At 44.9% G+C, this 17,645-nt stretch overlaps 1 protein-coding gene across 2 annotated transcripts in view; it reads left to right on the top strand.

Moving 5' to 3' along the window:
• Positions 1 to 17,645, top strand: part of LOC310791806 (DELTA-stichotoxin-Hcr4b-like) — a 403,187-nt gene that overhangs the window by 91,930 nt on the left and 293,612 nt on the right. The gene's annotated exons all lie outside the window — the stretch shown is intronic.

Genomic DNA, 17,645 nt, shown 5'->3' with positions numbered 1-17,645 from the left:
ATAGCCCTTTTCTTTTTTTACACACATTTACATTCAGCTCAATAACCCCTTTACGTTTTCCCTCTTTCCTTTACACTCATTTTCATTTTAACTCAAACCCATCACATTGACATCATTTCTTTTCATTACCTTCATTTAAACCTTTTTTTCTTCCTCACATTATCCCACTTCACTTCAACCACTATTTCCATCCCCCCTTTTACAGCTTCTGTCCCATCTGAAGCACATTAGTCCTGCTCAAACCCCAGTGGGGTTAGCCCTCCGCAGGGTGACTCTCCTCGGTCTTCCCTCCGTGTTCCACAGTCAACACATGCACTGCAGTATCTCCGCACGTCCTCCTTTTGTTTGCCCCAGTAGAAATGTCTACGGAGGAGGTTGAGTGTCTCTTCGGGCCCACGATCACCGTATGGGCCATCGTGCACCCCCTTCAGTGCCAATTCTCGCAGGCAACCGGGTACAACCCACTGGGTCCCGCTTTTCCCGTGCCCCTTTCTCTCTAAAACCCCATCTCCACCCAGATGCAGGTCCGAAAACATGTTCCACAGTCCCCTCGTGGCCCCGGAACATGTGTGAATCTCCTCCACAGGGGGCCGCCGTCCGGCCGCTACCCACGCATACACCGGACCGATATCCGCATCCTCCATCTGTCTGCGTCTCCACTCACCCCCGTTGACATGCGTGATGTGCCTCTCCTCGTCTGTCGGCTCCACCGCTTGCACTCGCTTGTCCTCCCGTCCCGCTCCCCCAGGGGGCGGCGTGTTGAGGACAGCAGGGCGGACACCATCGGCGTCGATCTCCACCTCGACTTTCTGCAGCGCAGCCGTGGGGGCTGTGCAGCGGCTTGGCTGGGCCGGCTCCTCCAGCGTTGACCCCTCTCGCTCCCCCGGGGACACGAGCGCCGCTCCCCCGACTGTAACAGCTCTGCAGATGATGTCGCTCACCTCCCTCTGGCTGTTCAAAACGATTCCCATTATCCTGATGGTCTCGTCGCTGATGGCGATCTCCCCCACCACTGGCTGGCATGCAGAGCAGCTAGCCTGGGCCGGCTCAACAGTCACTCTCCTGCCCAGAACAATCGGCTCTGCACTGCTCCGCTGCTCCACCGCTTGTTGCTCAGGCTGCTCCACTGCTTGTTGCTCGGGCTGCTCCCCCGGCTGTGTGTCTCTTCCAGCGTTCACACTCTTAGTGCAGTCTCTAGCTAAATGTTCAGGCGACTGGCAAGCCCAACAAAGCCTCACCTGTCTCTCCTCTCTCGCTGTCCTCCAATCCCCGACAGCTTCTTGACATTCTCTGGCTAAATGTCCGATCGCGCCGCATGCCCAGCAGGCTCCCTGCTGTCCATGTCGTTGTCCCGCATACCCGGTCCGTCTCCCGGGAGCGCCTCGGCACCACCTCGCCTCGTGGCCCGGTTCTCCACAGCTCCAACACAGTCTTTGCGGCTCCTCCGTCCGCTTCTCTCCGTGCTGCGCGACCTCTCGTAGCAGCTCCATAAGCCCCTCTGCCCAGGCCGGCGTCGCCTCCAATAGCCGTCTAATCTCCTGCATCAAGCGGGCTTCCATGCCCGCCAGCACCGAGCTGATCTCTGTCGTCAGCTCTTCTTTTCTCCCGTTCGCCGACAGGCATTCTTCTAATCGCACCATCACACGTGGCGCTCGTAGCAGCTAGCTCACACAGCTAGCTCGCTACTGCTAGGTCGCTCGAGCCTTTGATCTCCAACTTTTTCTCCGCCGTTCCTCCTCACTCTCTCCCCTCTCGACCGAAATCAGGCGTTACCGCTTCACTTCTGACACCAATGTAACGTATCGGTGATACGCCAAAGAACGGAGAGTTGTAGTTGGTACAGGTTCTTTATTCACAGGCTTCTTTAGCTCCTAGCAGCTAGCTTCACACAGCTAGCTCTACACATAGCGACCGGTCTCAGCTCGCTCCATAGCTAGACTCCCTGCGGCACCCCGGCCGCTGGTCCTATATACCCCGTTTCCCCTAGGAACACACCCACACACATTAGTTCCTAGCTACAATCCAGACACTTATCTTGTACATCACATTACAGGTAATACCTGGATTACCCGACACGTTACAATATGTAGGTCAACTGCTGCTACCGTTTAGCCTTGTTTAACCCTGTTATAGTACACTGGACTTTAGTGTTATCTTTATTTTGTCTTGCTTTGATATAGCATTACAGTATATGAGATGAAAATGTTCTGTTTTACTTCAGTAATCAATGGCACAATTTACCCCAAAGTATTCTCTCCAAAGGCACAACTTACCCCGCACCGGGGGCAAGTTGTGCCAAGAGACCACTTTTTTAAGAATAGCCATATTTTTTTAACAGTTTATTTAAGATCCAAAGGGAGTGTTCCCAGTGGTGCACAACATCCTGAAATATATTTACATATTGTAGTTGGAGGCATTACTGTCATGCCCTCACTTTAAAGACACCTCAAGTAAAAAGTGGCACAACTCACCCCACTCTCCCCTATAGGGGTATTTGGTTGTAGATTTGTGTATAGGCTAGACCAGCAAACCTTCCAGTCTGATTACATTCACCTGTCCCTTGTCAGTCAGTGCACAGAATATGGGCAGAAGGGCTTTGAATCCAGCATTTCATAAGTTTAGGTAATTTACTATGCTGCTTGTGTAGTAATAAACCTCTGAAATAAGTTATGTAGAACGCAATTGCCTAAAAGTAATCCAGCGGACAACAGCAATAAGTTTTAAATGAATTTAATGCAATCAACTACAAAAAAGCCATGTGACTGTATAAATAAAACGTATATTAACTTAGTAGCCCGCTTTCGGGACTCTCCTGGCTGCCGTAGAGGCCTAAATTAAACCAAAAAAGACCATGTCCACACAGAGACGGAAGCGATCTTTTTTTTTTTCGTTTCAGAAAAGTTTTCCATAAACACGGAAACGTTTGAAGAAATGTGTGTATCCACATGAAACCACTGAATACCACTGAAGCCGCTGTAGTGTATATGCCAGGCCGGTAAGTGGCGCTGTAACGCTGTCACAAAGTACACCAAAAACAGAGAATAAGACATGGAGCATGCGCAGAAAACTTGTGCGATGTAAACATACACATGAAGAAGAAGATGGCGGAGAATCCGAGTCGAGCTGGTGAAGTGAGAGCTAGAAAAGAAACTTTTGTTTGGACTGACGACGAGGTAGAGCTTCTGCTTCGGGTCACACTCGACTATAAGACGACCAAACTGCAGGAGAATGTTGATTGGGAGTCCTGCCAGTCCAAATATAGCGATATAATGGACGCATTTCAGGCGCAGTATCCGAGCCACCCCCCGACAGACAAGGCTTTCCCTCACGATGTTAACGCCATGACAAAAGCCCAAGTCACTGCCAAGGTAAAGAACATCCGAGGCAAATACAGGCTGGCGGTGGATACTGGACGTCGGAGTGGCCAAGGACGTGTGGTGCTCTTGTTTTTCGAGCTGTGTGAAGAGGTCTGGGGTGGGTCGCCTGCTACGCGCTCCATCGACGCTGGCATCGAGACGGTGGACCTGGATGAATCGTCTTCTTCCAGTCAATGTCCATCTCCGACCTCTGAGCGTAATACCGATTCGCCACACTCCATCGAATCCTGCGAAAGTCTGCCAACTGAGGTTGTAAAGCAGCGCAGGGATCTGCTCCAGGTAGGTTCATGATTTGAAGCTTAACGGGCTTGCTATATGCTATGATACTGTAACCTTTTAATGTGAGCACAGTTAACCTGACTTGTTCACTCTTGTAATAACAGTCATCAGGCCCAAATTGTATTTTGATCAAAATAGTGCCTTACAAATGATGCGTGTAGCTGTAGTCATACACACAAACACACACTAGCACTTGCCACTTTCCCACTACATGGTAACAACACTCATAGGCCACACAAAAGTGTCCTTATACTTTTGTCCCCATCAATGTTTGTGTATGTGTGTTGCTTTAGTACATAATTCACAACATACTTTTGGTCTTATCTTGTTTTGTGTAATAATAACGTGTTGTTGCTCTGTTTAATTCAAGGCAAAGCTGAACAGCCACAGAAGTGACAAGCTGAAAAAAAAGCTTCCAGCTGACCATGCAGTGCAGGAAGACATCCAGCTAAAGAAGAAGATGTTGGAGCTAATGGAGGAATCAGCCAGACGCAACGCAGACAACATGCAGCAGATAAATACAAACATTGCCAACATCACAAGCACCATTCAGGATGGCTTCTCCCTGATGCGGCAAATACTTGTCCAACCTCAGCCTCACATTGCACACCCCCACAGTAGCAGCAGTGGATATGGCCAATTCCAGGGGCACTCAACAGCATTCATGCACCCCACTACACCGGCCTATATTCACACACCTGCCACACCAAACCAATCTGGACGACACACACCAACAATGACACATGACACCCCACAGCAACAAACATCCTCATTCTCATACAGACATGCGCTGTTCCAAGACGACTGAGAAAGCACTAACCTCCACTTTGTTGCGTTGTACGCAAGTTGACTTTAAGTTCTGTTATCTGTCATACAGGACAGTTAATGTGATCCTGCATTTGCACACTTGTTATTTGTTGCACCTTATTTTCTAAGAAAGAGGTCTGGAAGTGGTTGCAGCCATTTGTTTTTTGTTTTTCATTGCACACTTTGAACATGGGAACATTTCACAACTTTGAGAATGGCATAAGCAAAATAAAAGATTCCCATTTTCTTTTCTTTTTTCAATCTCTTGTTATCAAAGGTGTTTTTTTTCTTTAAGTGTAAAAATGTGGAAAATATTTTGTCTGTTTTGGAGCAAATATTAAAGTACAAAAGGTCGCAAATACTGTTCTGGCATGGGTGGTTTAATGTTAAATGTTTCTACTTTGCCAGCAGCCATTTTCACTTGAAAGCTTTTCCCCACAGTATCTGCTGTATCACATAGCCACAATCTATTCTTCAGAAATCAGAAAGGTATTTATAGATGAGGATGACAAGAGTTCACAAATATATATAAAAAATAAAGTACAGGATGCTGCACATAAAAAATGCACCCAAAATTAGCCCACATACACCTCATGGGTTTTATGTATTTATTTGGGAATGTTTTGTAGGTGATTTCTTCTCTTTGTGGTCTTGTTTACTGGGGGGGGGGGGGGGGTAAAATATTAAATGCACCACTTTTCTGCACTCAGGGAATGAATGTTTCCTGGTATTGTTGAAATTGCCTGAGTGCAGAAAAGTGGTGCATTTAATATTTGTAGTTAGGATCCGATCCATACTCTTGTGTAAGCTATTTTTATGAAGGTGCTATATAATTTATGTTTACGTTCTAGACAGCTATGCACAGTAGGCTCTTATGTTGAAGACAGGAAACGGAAGTGTGTGTGGTTGTGGTCGAGGCGCTTGACGCTATGTTATGCTAGACGCAGAGTGAAATAAACCTGGCGTCTCATGCTGAGATTGTTCAAGAGTTGAGTTGCCTCCGTTTATTGGTTTTTGATATAAAAACCAATAAACTCCACTCTTGAACAATCTCAGCATGAGGTCTAGCATAACATAGCGTCAAGCGCCCCCACCACAACCACACACACTTCCGTTTCCTGTCCTCAACATAAGAGCCTACGGTGCATAGCTGTCTAGAACGTAAATATAAATGATATAGCACCTTCATAAAAATAGCCTGCACTTGTGTTAATAAAAATAAATGTAGGTATAACTAGCACAAATCACATGTTCACAAAATGCCATAGATCTTAATACAGTACAAAAAAAATCACCTTTTCCAAAAAACAACGATTAGCCTGTCTTTCAGTCCTTACGGGTCAAGGTACTCTGTGAGCACTCTCCTCACTCTCTTTCCCTCCCCCTCATTACAGTCAGTGATGTATCTATTGCACTGTGTGGGAGGCTGTGAGTCCTTTTCACCTTGTATTGTTCCCAACACAGAGTGATCATCCACAGCTTCCTTACTGGCCTCACAGAAATTGTGGAGCACAAAGCAAGAGTAAATCACATAAGGCAGGTCATCCAAGTTTATGTCCATAGGCCTTCTAAGTGCAGCAAATCTAGCCTTGAGGCGACCAAAAGCACACTCAATGACCATACGTGCCCTACACAAACATAGCCCAAAGTACTGTTCCTGAGGTGTGGCGCCACCGTTTGAATATTCCTTCATCAGGTAAGGAAGCAGCGGGTAGGCAGGGTCACCAAGAACAAAGATGGGTATAGCCTCCTCGTCGTCCACAATCTGTTTTTTCAGAGCAGGAATCTTGCCAGTCTTTAAGTACAAGTTTAGCTTTGAATTAGCAAACACCCGTGCATCATGCACACTCCCAGGCCACTTTATGACAACATCCATGAATCTGTACTTGTAATCACAGACGGCCTGTACATTAAGGGAATATCTTCCTTTCCTGTTTATGTAGTCCATGGAGTTTGTAGATGGCTGCTTGATTTCGATGTGGGTGCCGTCGACTGCTCCACAACATTGTGGCATGCCATGAGCACGATTGAAGCCCACAACCAGATCCTCGGCCTCGGGCTCCGTAAAAGGCAGTTTGATGTGTTTTGGACCCAGGTGGATGGTGATCGCTCTGCATGTCTGCCTAACAATGACGGACACAGCCTGTCGCGACACGCCGAAAGCGTTAGCGGTCTTCCGTAGCCTTCCCTCATCGCTCAGGTAATAAAGCATTAACGCAACTTTTTTCAGTGGATCGATTGGTGCTCTCATGTTTGTTGTTTGCCCTTCAATATATGGGCGCAGTTCTTCGCTCAGGGCAAAGACGGAGGCTCTGGACATGCGAAAGTTCTCCCTCCATTCATTATCCACGACAACGCCTTGGACAAAGTTGTCCCACCAACTGCTGGTTCTGCCAGGTCTCACCCAAAACTTTCTTCTGGTTGCCCTTCTGGTTGTTCTCCGCGGTGGATTTAAGAGCATGTTGTACACGTATTCCGTATCCACTTGTTGCTGACGGTGGTGATTGAGGAGCAGCATTATGTTTTGCTGCAAGAGCCCTAACAGGCTCAGTAGCTGCTGTAGCACGAAAGCACTGTAAGCACTGAAAGCACTGAAAGCACTGAAAGCACTGTAAGCCGCCATGATTGTTATTGTTGCTGGCGGAGAGAGCGGGAGAGAGGTGGGTATAGGCGAGGCGTTGGAGACCCAGCTGCTAGGCACTTGCCGTCGGCATGGACCCGCTGGTCCGTCGCTCTCCTGGTCGCCTCCCTTGCTGGCTACCGCCAGGTGATGTTAGCTGCAGTTAGCCGAGGTTAGCCGAGGCGTTGAAACCCCAGCTGCTAGGCACTTGCCGTCGGCACGGACCCTCTGGTCCGTCGTCTCCCTTGCTGGCTACCGCCAGGTGATGTTAGCTGCAGTTAGCCAGTTAGCCGAGGTTAGCTGCAGTTAGCCGAGGCGTTGAAACCCCAGCTGCTAGGCACTTGCCGTCGGCACGGACCCGCTGGTCCCTCGCTCTCCTGGTCGCCTCCCTTGCTGGCTACCGCCAGGTTATGTTAGCTGCAGTTAGCCGGATTCAAAAAATCACAAGATCATGTAACTAGCGTTTAGATATCACAGCGTTCCGCTCAACCACGTTCCGTGTGTTCCGTGGGGCTATGTCGTCATCGGTTCAGGAAAGATGCGTATGGGTTGTAAACACGGAAATGCAAGGGTGGCGTCTTCAGATTTAATCACTCTGGGACCCGGTTTGAAAAATTAGCGTATACTCCCAGAACGTATAGTCCCAGAACGCGGTTCCATCTGGACGAAACGTCTATATGACAAAAAACTTTAGTGGATACACCTAAACTCGTCTCCGTGTGGACATGGCCTAAGATGGCGCCGGGGCTAAGAGCAATAGCCTACATCCGTGATGTAGCCTAAACTTAAAAAATAAATAAATATCAGCAACCTCCTGGGTCTAGAGCTCAAAAGACAGCGGGTAGCATCACCTGTGCAGACAAAAGACAAATCATTTTAGTTAATCATGCATAGCCTATGGATAGGAATACTGTGCATTATCATTTTTTATTTGTCCCAACCAGCACTATTAGACTTACACATGAGTTGGGCTCTCGACTGTGGGCTGCTCGACTGTGGGCTGCTCGTTAGGCTCACATGTGGAGTTCAATCTGAAAACAGTGCACAGTTTTACTATAAAACCAAATTGAAGGATACATTTTCTGTGTTAGCAAATCAGCAGTGTTCCAATAGCCTACAATACGTTTTTTGGAGGTGAACTTACCCCTGATCTTGGCCTTCGTCCTTTGGGGCACTTGTTGATGGCGCATTTGTTGATGCATCATCTAAGCAGACAAAAATAGCCTACATGTTATTATCATAAGGTTATTTGGCTGTATAGGCCCATCTCATTCCTCATATATCTGAACCAGCACTAACCTGTTTCATCCCAGTCAAACTCATGGGTGAGCAGTTTGGCCTTGGTTACTTTGAGTTCTTGGTTTGATTTATTACAATGTTTGACGGTCTGTTCAAGTTGAATTACTTTTTGCTTTAAGGTCCATTCTAATTTTGATACTTGCTGTTTAGCAGCTTGTTTGTCTTTTTGAATTTTATTTATGTAGTTGATGGTTTGGATGGAGGTGAGCCATGCAGGTTGTGCACGTTCATCTCGTTCTTGGTCTTTACATGCATACTGTGGAGAAAATATTCTCATTTCATTTCATTTCATTTATTTATTTAATGTGACTCATTGACCATGATCACATGGTATGGAGCACAAACAAAACATACAAAAACAATATACAATGGCACACGGCATGGCTAGTGCATGTCATTTGAACAAAGGCAGGACATTCTTCAAGAAGGCACCTAATTTACACATGACTTTTTGTCTGTCTGATTGTAGTAGCAGAATCAGTTTAAACATAGATGGACGAGTTAAATAATATCTGGGTAAATATAACTGTCTGAAATTCAAAATAATTACATTCTTACATTCAAACAGAACATGATACTCGTCTCCCACACAGTTGTCACTACAGAGATTACAGATCCTCATACTTCTATGCAGTCCTTTATATCTGCCAACAACCTTGGGGATTCTGGTGTTATTAACCCTGAAGTTACAAATTGCATGTCTATGCCTCTGGTTTACATACAGCAGATAATTTTCAAGTTTAAGTTCTTTTTTGAATTCTACGTACAAGTCACATGACGTCATACTTTTGAGCTCACTTTGCCATTTCTGCATAAACTGATCCTTAAGACTTTGCTCAACAGTTAACTTCAACCAGTCAATGTTATTGCACTGCTGTGTAAGCCAGAGGTAAGACAAGCCACAGTCATCCAGAATCTGTTTGACCCGCACGACCCACGGCGAGGCATAGACGCCAGAGTTGTGCAGATCACGCAGGCAGTTGTACATAATACGGCTACGTTTGTTCTCCTTGCCGTCAATCAACCTTGCCCAATAACTAATCATTATTTTCTTGACAGTGACACAGAGTGGGTATCTCCCCAGCTCCCCATAGACCATATTGTTACACGTTGTCATTTTAACTTTCAAAATGTACTTGAGAAATCTGAGGTGTAGCTTTTCCAATATATCAATTTTTTCAAACCCCCAAGCTTCACACGAGTACAACATAACTGGTAAAACCAACTTGTCAAAAAGGTCCAGTGTGATATCTACTGGTAAATCATATTTTCTGCATTTAGAAAAAAGGGCAAACATAGCACGAGAGGCTTGCTTATGCAGCTCCTCAATGGCCATCTTAAATGCTCCATTATAGTTCATAATGACACCAAGATACTTAAAACAATTAACAATTTCTAGGTTCTCCCCATCACAATTAAACTTAAATTTGTCACTGCTAATTTTTCGAGAACCAAAAACTGTGACTTTAGTTTTATCACTGTTAACCTTTAATTTCCATTTATGACAAAATTCACACATATGGTCTATTGCTTTCTGTAACCCTTCTTTTGTTGTGGACATAATAATTGTGTCATCCGCGTACATCAGTACCATAAGCTGCATATAACTATCTATCGCTGTATCATCAAGGTTGATAGGCTGACAGCCGTTCTGTAGTAGATAATCCTCTAAGTCATTAATAAATAATGCAAACAGTAATGGAGAAAGGTTTTCACCCTGTCTAACTCCTGCTAGGCTTACAAAAAATTCTGATTTAACACCATTTACAAAAACACATGATTTGATGTTTTTGTACATATTCATTACCACATCCAAGAATTTACCATTGATACCCGTTTTTAACAGTTTATACCAGAGTGCATCCCTCCAGACTGTATCAAACGCTTTACTATAATCAATAAAGGAACAAAACAAGCTTTTCTTTTTAAAACAAAAAAGATCAACGATGTGTTTCAATAGAAAGATGTGATCTACGGTGGAATAACTCTTTCTAAACCCAGCCTGAGTTTCTCTCAGAATAGCATTATCCTCACAGAACGTACATAGCCTTGCGTTCAATACATTTGTGAAAAGTTTCCCCAGGCAACTCAAAAGTGTGATGCCTCTATAATTGTTACAATCACTCGTGTCACCTTTCCTCTTATAAATTGGCACAATTAAACCGGTTACCCAGTCTTCAGGGATGACACCAGATTCCAAAATCTTGTTAAACAGGGAAACATATGATGGCATGAAAATGTGTAGCGTACTTTTAATATACTCATTCAGAACTCTGTCTATTCCTGCAGCTTTCCCCGATTTTAGTTTTTGAACAACCGCCTTAATTTCTTCCTTGGTAAAGCTAACATTTAAACCACTACTGTCAAGATATTCATTACTACTATCAACATGGGGCAACTCATTCATTGGAACGTCCCAGTCAGACAACCCTTTAAAGTGTTCATAAAGATCTTGAGGCAAAATTGGACAGGTTTTATCTTTACCACAACCATTCAGCATCTTCCAGTAAAGCTTTGGATTTTTGGATTTCATATTCATCAGTTCCCCACTAAATTTCTTCCTATATGCCCTCTGAGCTTTATATAATTCTTTCTTGTACTCTCTGCTTGTCATCTTTACGTTTTCAGCACATATCACATTTCTGTGTGTTTTGTTTCTAATTAGGCCTATGATGAAACAACAGAATTGTGCATCTGAGGATAAGCTTATAATATTTACTTGCACTTACAATTAAAAGCTCCAATTTATCCCGGATAGGGTCTGCTTCTGAGTAGGTCATCTTCGGTAACTTTGAAGGCGAAGCATTCGCCATCGTAGCCACGGCACATGTTTAAACCAGTTGAATTAAAGGTAATTCAATGTTTGTTAGTGTCCCCATTCACTGCTGGTTCAAATGGTAGCAAGTCCAGACCTGCTCTGTTGCCCCTGGTGGTTTAAATCTGAAGCGTTCCTGAATGGCTGGGGAGGAAAAGAGGGACAGACAGACCGACCGACAGACAAAGCCTCCTGTAGGCCGACCCCCTGGGTCTGGCAAAATGGCAGCACAGCAGCAGTGGCTAATTGGATTGCGCCCTCGCAGTCTTCTACAACACCATGAGTATTGAATAATCTGTGTGCATCCGATCCCATATTAAATTGCTTAGATGTAGTAGGCTATTCTGGCATCTATTTCCAAAGTCTGGATCCTCAAAGTCTAGTGAAAAATCACCCTCAAGTCTGAGTTTCTGTTTAACTACATCAATCAGTTCAGCCACAGTTGCTGGTACATCAGGAAGCTGGATCAGCCGGGCCACTTTGGAGGAGACAACTACCCGAAATAACCAAGCCTGAAAAGAGGGGGAAAAACGTGACAAAATAGTCAAACCTGGGCTTCAAATGCGGACTTATTTCCCCCCGGATTTATCAACAAATTGTTTGATTAGGTAATAATTTAGCCTTCAAATATGAAAAACAAAGCCAACGTCTGTTATAATATGGACAAACAAAAAAGTAAATAATCTTAGTCGAATCAGGAAATGTTTGGTATTTTTACTTGATAAATCACTAATGCAATCAATTACAAGATTATATTGATTTTATCTGATTTTCTTAATCAAATAATCACTAAGGGTGTATTCACACCTGTAGGTCATTTGCTTTGTTCCGATTCAGGTACTTCAATTCAATTCAATTCAATTCAACTTTATTTAAAGTGTAAAATCACCATGAGACATGGTCTCGAAACACTTTACAATCAAGGCATCACACAGCAGAAAATACAAATACAAACAATACTATATACATTATATGGGCTAGGACATAGGGGTGATTCATGGTGCAAGAAGTAGAAAACGAATAAAAAGTCATAATACAAAAAATAAATAAAAATAATTACAGAAGGCACAGTGCATAATATCAAGAAGTGCCATATGTTTCGGAGAATAAATGGGTTTTTAATCTGGTCTTAAAAACATCAATGGAGCCCGCATCCCTAACTGATTGGGGAAGTTGGTTCCAGAGATGGGGAGCACGGCAGGAAAATGCTCTACTACCTACTGTTTTTTTATTAATTCTCGGGACGGTGAGGTAGTTACCTACCTGTGAGCGGAGGGTGCGGGTGGGAGTATAGGGGATGAGTAGTTCCGATAAATAAAGCGGTGCGAGCCCATGCAAAGATTTATATGCTAATAAAAGCACTTTAAAATCTGCTCTGGCCTGGATGGGAAGCCAGTGGAGGGCAATTAAAACCGGAGTTACATGATCAAACTTCCGAGTTTTTGTAAGTAGTCTGGCCGCCGCGTTTTGTACGAGCTGTAGATTTTTAATGGCCTGAGTTGGCAGGCCAGAAAACAGTACATTACAGTAATCGAGTCGTGATGTGACAAAGGCATGAATTAAAATTTCTGCGTCTGTTGAAGTTAAAAGGGGGCGGATCTTAGCGATGTTGCGTAAATGAAAAAATGCCGTTTTGGTTATTGTTCTAATGTGGGCGTTAAAAGAAAGTGCTGGGTCAAAGGTCACGCCAAGGTTTTTCAGGGTTGAAGTCGGGGTGATGGTGCAGCTGTCGATGGTCAGGCTAAGGTCAGCAAGGAGTGGGAGTTGGGTTTTTGGGCCGATAATGAGGAGCTCGGTTTTATTGGCATTGACGTGTAGGAAATTATGAGACATCCAGTCAGTAACAGCAGCTAAGCAGGAGTTGAGGTTTGTGAGTTTGGAGCGATCGTTGGGTGTGATGGGAATGTAGATTTGTGTGTCGTCGGCATAACAGTGAAAATTGATATGGAAACGGCGGAAGATGTCACCTAGGGGCAGTAGGTAGACACCAAAGAATAGTGGACCCAGGACGGATCCCTGTGGTACACCAAACAGTACGGGGGAGAATGATGATATGACGTTTTTGTGTGAAACACAGTGCGTTCTGTCAGACAGATAGGATTTGATCCAGGCGAGTGCCGTTCCACGGATGCCCACATAGTGGCGTAGGCGGTCTAGCAGGATATTGTGGTCAATAGTGTCGAAGGCGGCAGTTAGGTCTAGCAGGATGAGGAGTGAGGAGGAATTATTTGAGATGTCATGAGAAGGTCGTTGGTGACTTTAGTAAGTGCAGTCTCGGTGCTGTGAAGTGATCTGAAACCTGATTGAAAAGGATCGAGGAGGCTATTGTTTGTGAGATGATCGATTAATTGGGTTGAGACTTGTTGGGGTTTATTCTGATACCTGGTTGTAAAGCAGGACCCCAGCCAGTTCGCTTCAGATCATAGACCAATTGACACAAAGACACACGGACTCAGGTTCACAATTAACTTGCCGGCAAGGAGTGTAACGAGCGACCTCTCAGTACGTCTCCAAGATTACACTGTCGCTCGTCACACAGAGCACGCCTTTTATTCAGTTCAAGCAATGGTTACATAAGAAGTAGCATAAGGGGTGGCCCTTTAGATAATGCATGCACATATGTTCTCAACACACACACATAGACGGTTTGAGTGGTGTACGCCCAGTGACTGGGCTAGATGTTATCTGTGGCTGCAGATGGGACCTGAAACCAAAAGCTAGACAGTGATTTCCGTTCGCATAGTTCTGTGTCTCGCTTCTGTAGTCCTGCACCTGGCAGGATGTCTATGCATCAGTGTGCAGAACTGCACGCCTGCAAAATTCTGTCTCCACTGAGACAAGATGACGCAACACCTTTAACCACACACCAGGCATAGCAGATAAATGGTATTGCGACATCAGCAGAAAACAGCGAGGTATCTCTCTGCAGGAAGCTCTGTTGCTATGACACCAAAAACCACATCGAGTGCATGAGTCGCACCTGGCTTTACTTCGGTGGAAGAAAGCACATATGCATGTTCCATCAAGCACAGCTTAGAAAATATAGGTCACAGTGTAATAGCAGAGTTCAGTCAACAAGTTGACAGAGATCACATTATAATTAAGCAAATATGAAAACACATCTTTTAAAACCTATCAGTCCCTCCTGTTTTTCATGTTTTCACCTTGTACATTTGGTTTTCTCTTTATTCAGAACTGGTTAACTTGCTCATTCACATTTTCTAACCAAATCGTCATTATAACCCATAAGTACTTTGGCTTTACAGTTTGGTCTGATCGTTGGGACGTGTGTCATCTTCTCCAGGAACTTCCATTTGCTGCAACATAACATATTGTACAAACGCATTTGACACCAGCCGGGTTGTCAAAACTTTAACACCTGAAATGCAACACGCCATGAATAAGCACATCATGATGATTACACACAGGATGATGACTCCTCCTTTGACCAACCTCTGGACCAAGGACCCTGAAAACAACCAGCTGAACCAATCATAATTGGTAGTACCAGCGTGGTCTTCCGTCATGGCCTTTTGAAGCGCTAGCAGGCGATTCATTGCATCAGTCATGTTGGGGGAATGTACTTCATCAGTAATGTATGTACAACAAGTTGTATTCAATAGCACACAGGTACCTCCTGAAGCAGCTGTGAGCAAGTCTAAGGCCATTCGGTTTTGCATTACCATAGTGGGTAATGCGCTAATCTCACGATTCTGGGCATTTTCAATTATTATGGACGCATTCATAAACACGCCCAGGCGGTAATCAACAGTCTCGAGTCTTAACATGTTCTTGGCCACTCCTACCCAAGGGAACAGAGCTAGCATGACTTTGGTACCCTGATTCCAATGCTTAAATTCAGCTGGAACATCTGTCCCATCAATCGAATCATGCGGTTTGAACTCGGGCACCTCCCTCTTCCTGCGCAGACCAGTCGGGGTTCCAGTTTTGCTCTCGGTCCCTAGGAAGAAGGTGTGGTCTGACACGAAAATAGGAGCGCACATCCCTGTCCAATTTGCTGGTAACACAGGATATGCATTAATTCCACACAACCACCAGCCACCTCTTACCCAGAATGTCCCATTGGACGCCGCGCTCACGTTTACTGGGGCGCCTTCCCCGTGCACAATGGCACGGTTCTGGGCACAGTCTGAATAGGAAAGGTTTCCCATGGGAATGGAGCCAATTTTCTGCATGTAACACACAGCGTGTTTACCTACTTTTCCCATAATAACTCTCTGGGCGCGCATTCTTCCTTTTTGGGCACGCATGGTCAGGTTGAAGTTTACCCAAAACTCTAAATCACATGCTCCCTTCTTTAAGCCTGTGGTATAGGGGTCGTAGTCGTCGGTTATGAGCATGAAGTATTGGTAACCTACTCCCGCCATGCTGGCAAAACACTTAGCCTGCGCCTTGCTCATAGCTCTCCCATAGAGAGTAACCTGATCAGATGAGAGAGGCATTTTAGAACACACATAGCAATCATTCTTATCAAAGCTCTTTGCTAATTTATGCACATAAGCGTACCACTTATTTCTAAATCTTGGTTGTGCGTTTTCTTCTCCGTCCGGGCTCCACGGGTCTTCTCGGTAAGTCCACCTTTTGTCTCTGTCCGGTAGTGGATCGTTACTCGTCAGTTTAATGATCATCAAAGTTACTGTGACTGTGAGCAGTCCAATCAGTGCCCTTCCAAACATCTAAGTGCTAGTGACTCAGTTGTTTTCTTCACCGAATTGAGACTAGCGTTTTAAGAAACGCCACCCTTTGTAGTCGGCCTTCGTCGTCACTAACCGTCGGTTGTCTGGAAAGGTATCACCTTTTTACAATGTGTCTGATGAATCCAGGTGTCTCTTTCAGCGATCTTCAGGGCAGTTGGGGTGGTCAGCAGGACTCGATGAGGTCCGGTCCACCGTGGGCTGTGCCAATGTTTGCGCTTCACCTCCTTGATGAGCACCAGGTCTCCTGGCTCCACTCGAGTGTCCTGTAGGGCAGAAGAAATCTCTGGCAATTTATTTGCTCGAGCCACTTCAGTGTTTTTAAAGAGTTTGCACATCCAGTCTGCCAATGTGTTCTCAGACTCCGCCTCCTCCACCTCTCTGACTTCATCCACTATAGGCAGTCTAAACTGTCTTCCTTTTACGATTTCAAACAGTGACAAGCCCTGTTGTGTGGGTGTGATTCTCATGTACATTTCCACTAAGGAAATACAGTCTACCCATGGTCTTCCTGTCTGTTCCATGGCTTTCCTAAGTCTTAGCTTTATTGTACCGTTAGTACGTTCAACTAATCCGGCGCTCTGGGGGTGGTAAGCACAATGGTGTTTCAGTTGGATGTCCAAATGTTTGGACATCTGTGAAACTATCTCATTCACAAAATGTGTCCCATTGTCGCTGTATATTTTCTCTGGAATTCCATGGTTTGGTATTATAACTTTGCAGATAGCTTTCGCTACTGTAATGGCGTCAGCATTCTTGGCTGGGATTATTTCAACCCATTTAGAGAAAGGACATATCAGGACTAAACAATACTTATATCCTTGGCATGGATTTAGTTGAATAAAATCCATATGTAAATATTGCCAAGGAAATGATGCTGCAGGGAACTTTCCTCTCGCAGGTCTCTCATTTCCCTGTGAATTATGTCTACAACATATCATACATGATCTACAAAATTGTTTTGAAAATTTTGTGTAGTTATATGTGTAGAAGTGTTTGCCTATGGTCTCTACCATGCCCCCTGTTGACACGTGGCAAGGACCATGTGTCAAAAAAGCCGCAGTCTGATAGAGGCTCGTAGGCAAAACCCACTTGTCTTGTATTCTGTAGAGGCCATCTTCATCTAGTTGTGCTTTGTCTGCTAACCATTTCACTCTTTCTCTTTCAGGTGCGTTCTGCTGCATGTCTCTCAAGACCTCAATCGGGATAGGCTCTGTGGGTTCCTGTTGTTGTACAAGGATGTGAAACCCATATCTGCCGACCGCAGCTTCTTTTGCGACACTGTCTGCGTAGGCGTTACCACGTGATGTCATATCTTTTCCACTTGTGTGAGCAGCACATTTGCATATTGCTATCGTGCGAGGCAATAGGACTGCTTGTAAAAGTTCTGTGAGCAGGCGGGCATGAGTGACAGGCTTTCCTGTTGAGGTTTTCATGCCCCTTCTCGCCCATTGTGCAGCGAACACGTGAATAGTGGAGTGAGCATATTGACTGTCTGTCCATATTGTAATATCTCTGCCTTGGGCCTGTTTGCATGCTTCCCTAAGAGCTATTAGTTCAGCAGCTTGTGCGGAGTATGTGTGAGGGAGCCTTCCTGCTTTCACAACCTCCCTTTCTGAGACTACAGCATAGCCAGTTTGGTTCTGGCCTGTCATATTTTTAGAACATGAACCATCCACAAACCACACTTGCCCTTTTAGTAATTGTACATCTTTTAGGTCTGCACGTGGTTT

The sequence above is a fragment of the Poromitra crassiceps genome, assembly GCF_964638095.1.
Source record: "Poromitra crassiceps genome assembly, chromosome: 17".
Lineage (NCBI taxonomy): Eukaryota > Metazoa > Chordata > Actinopteri > Beryciformes > Melamphaidae > Poromitra > Poromitra crassiceps.
Note: the sequence above shows the minus strand (reverse complement) of the source record. Positions and strands in the feature narration are given on the sequence as shown.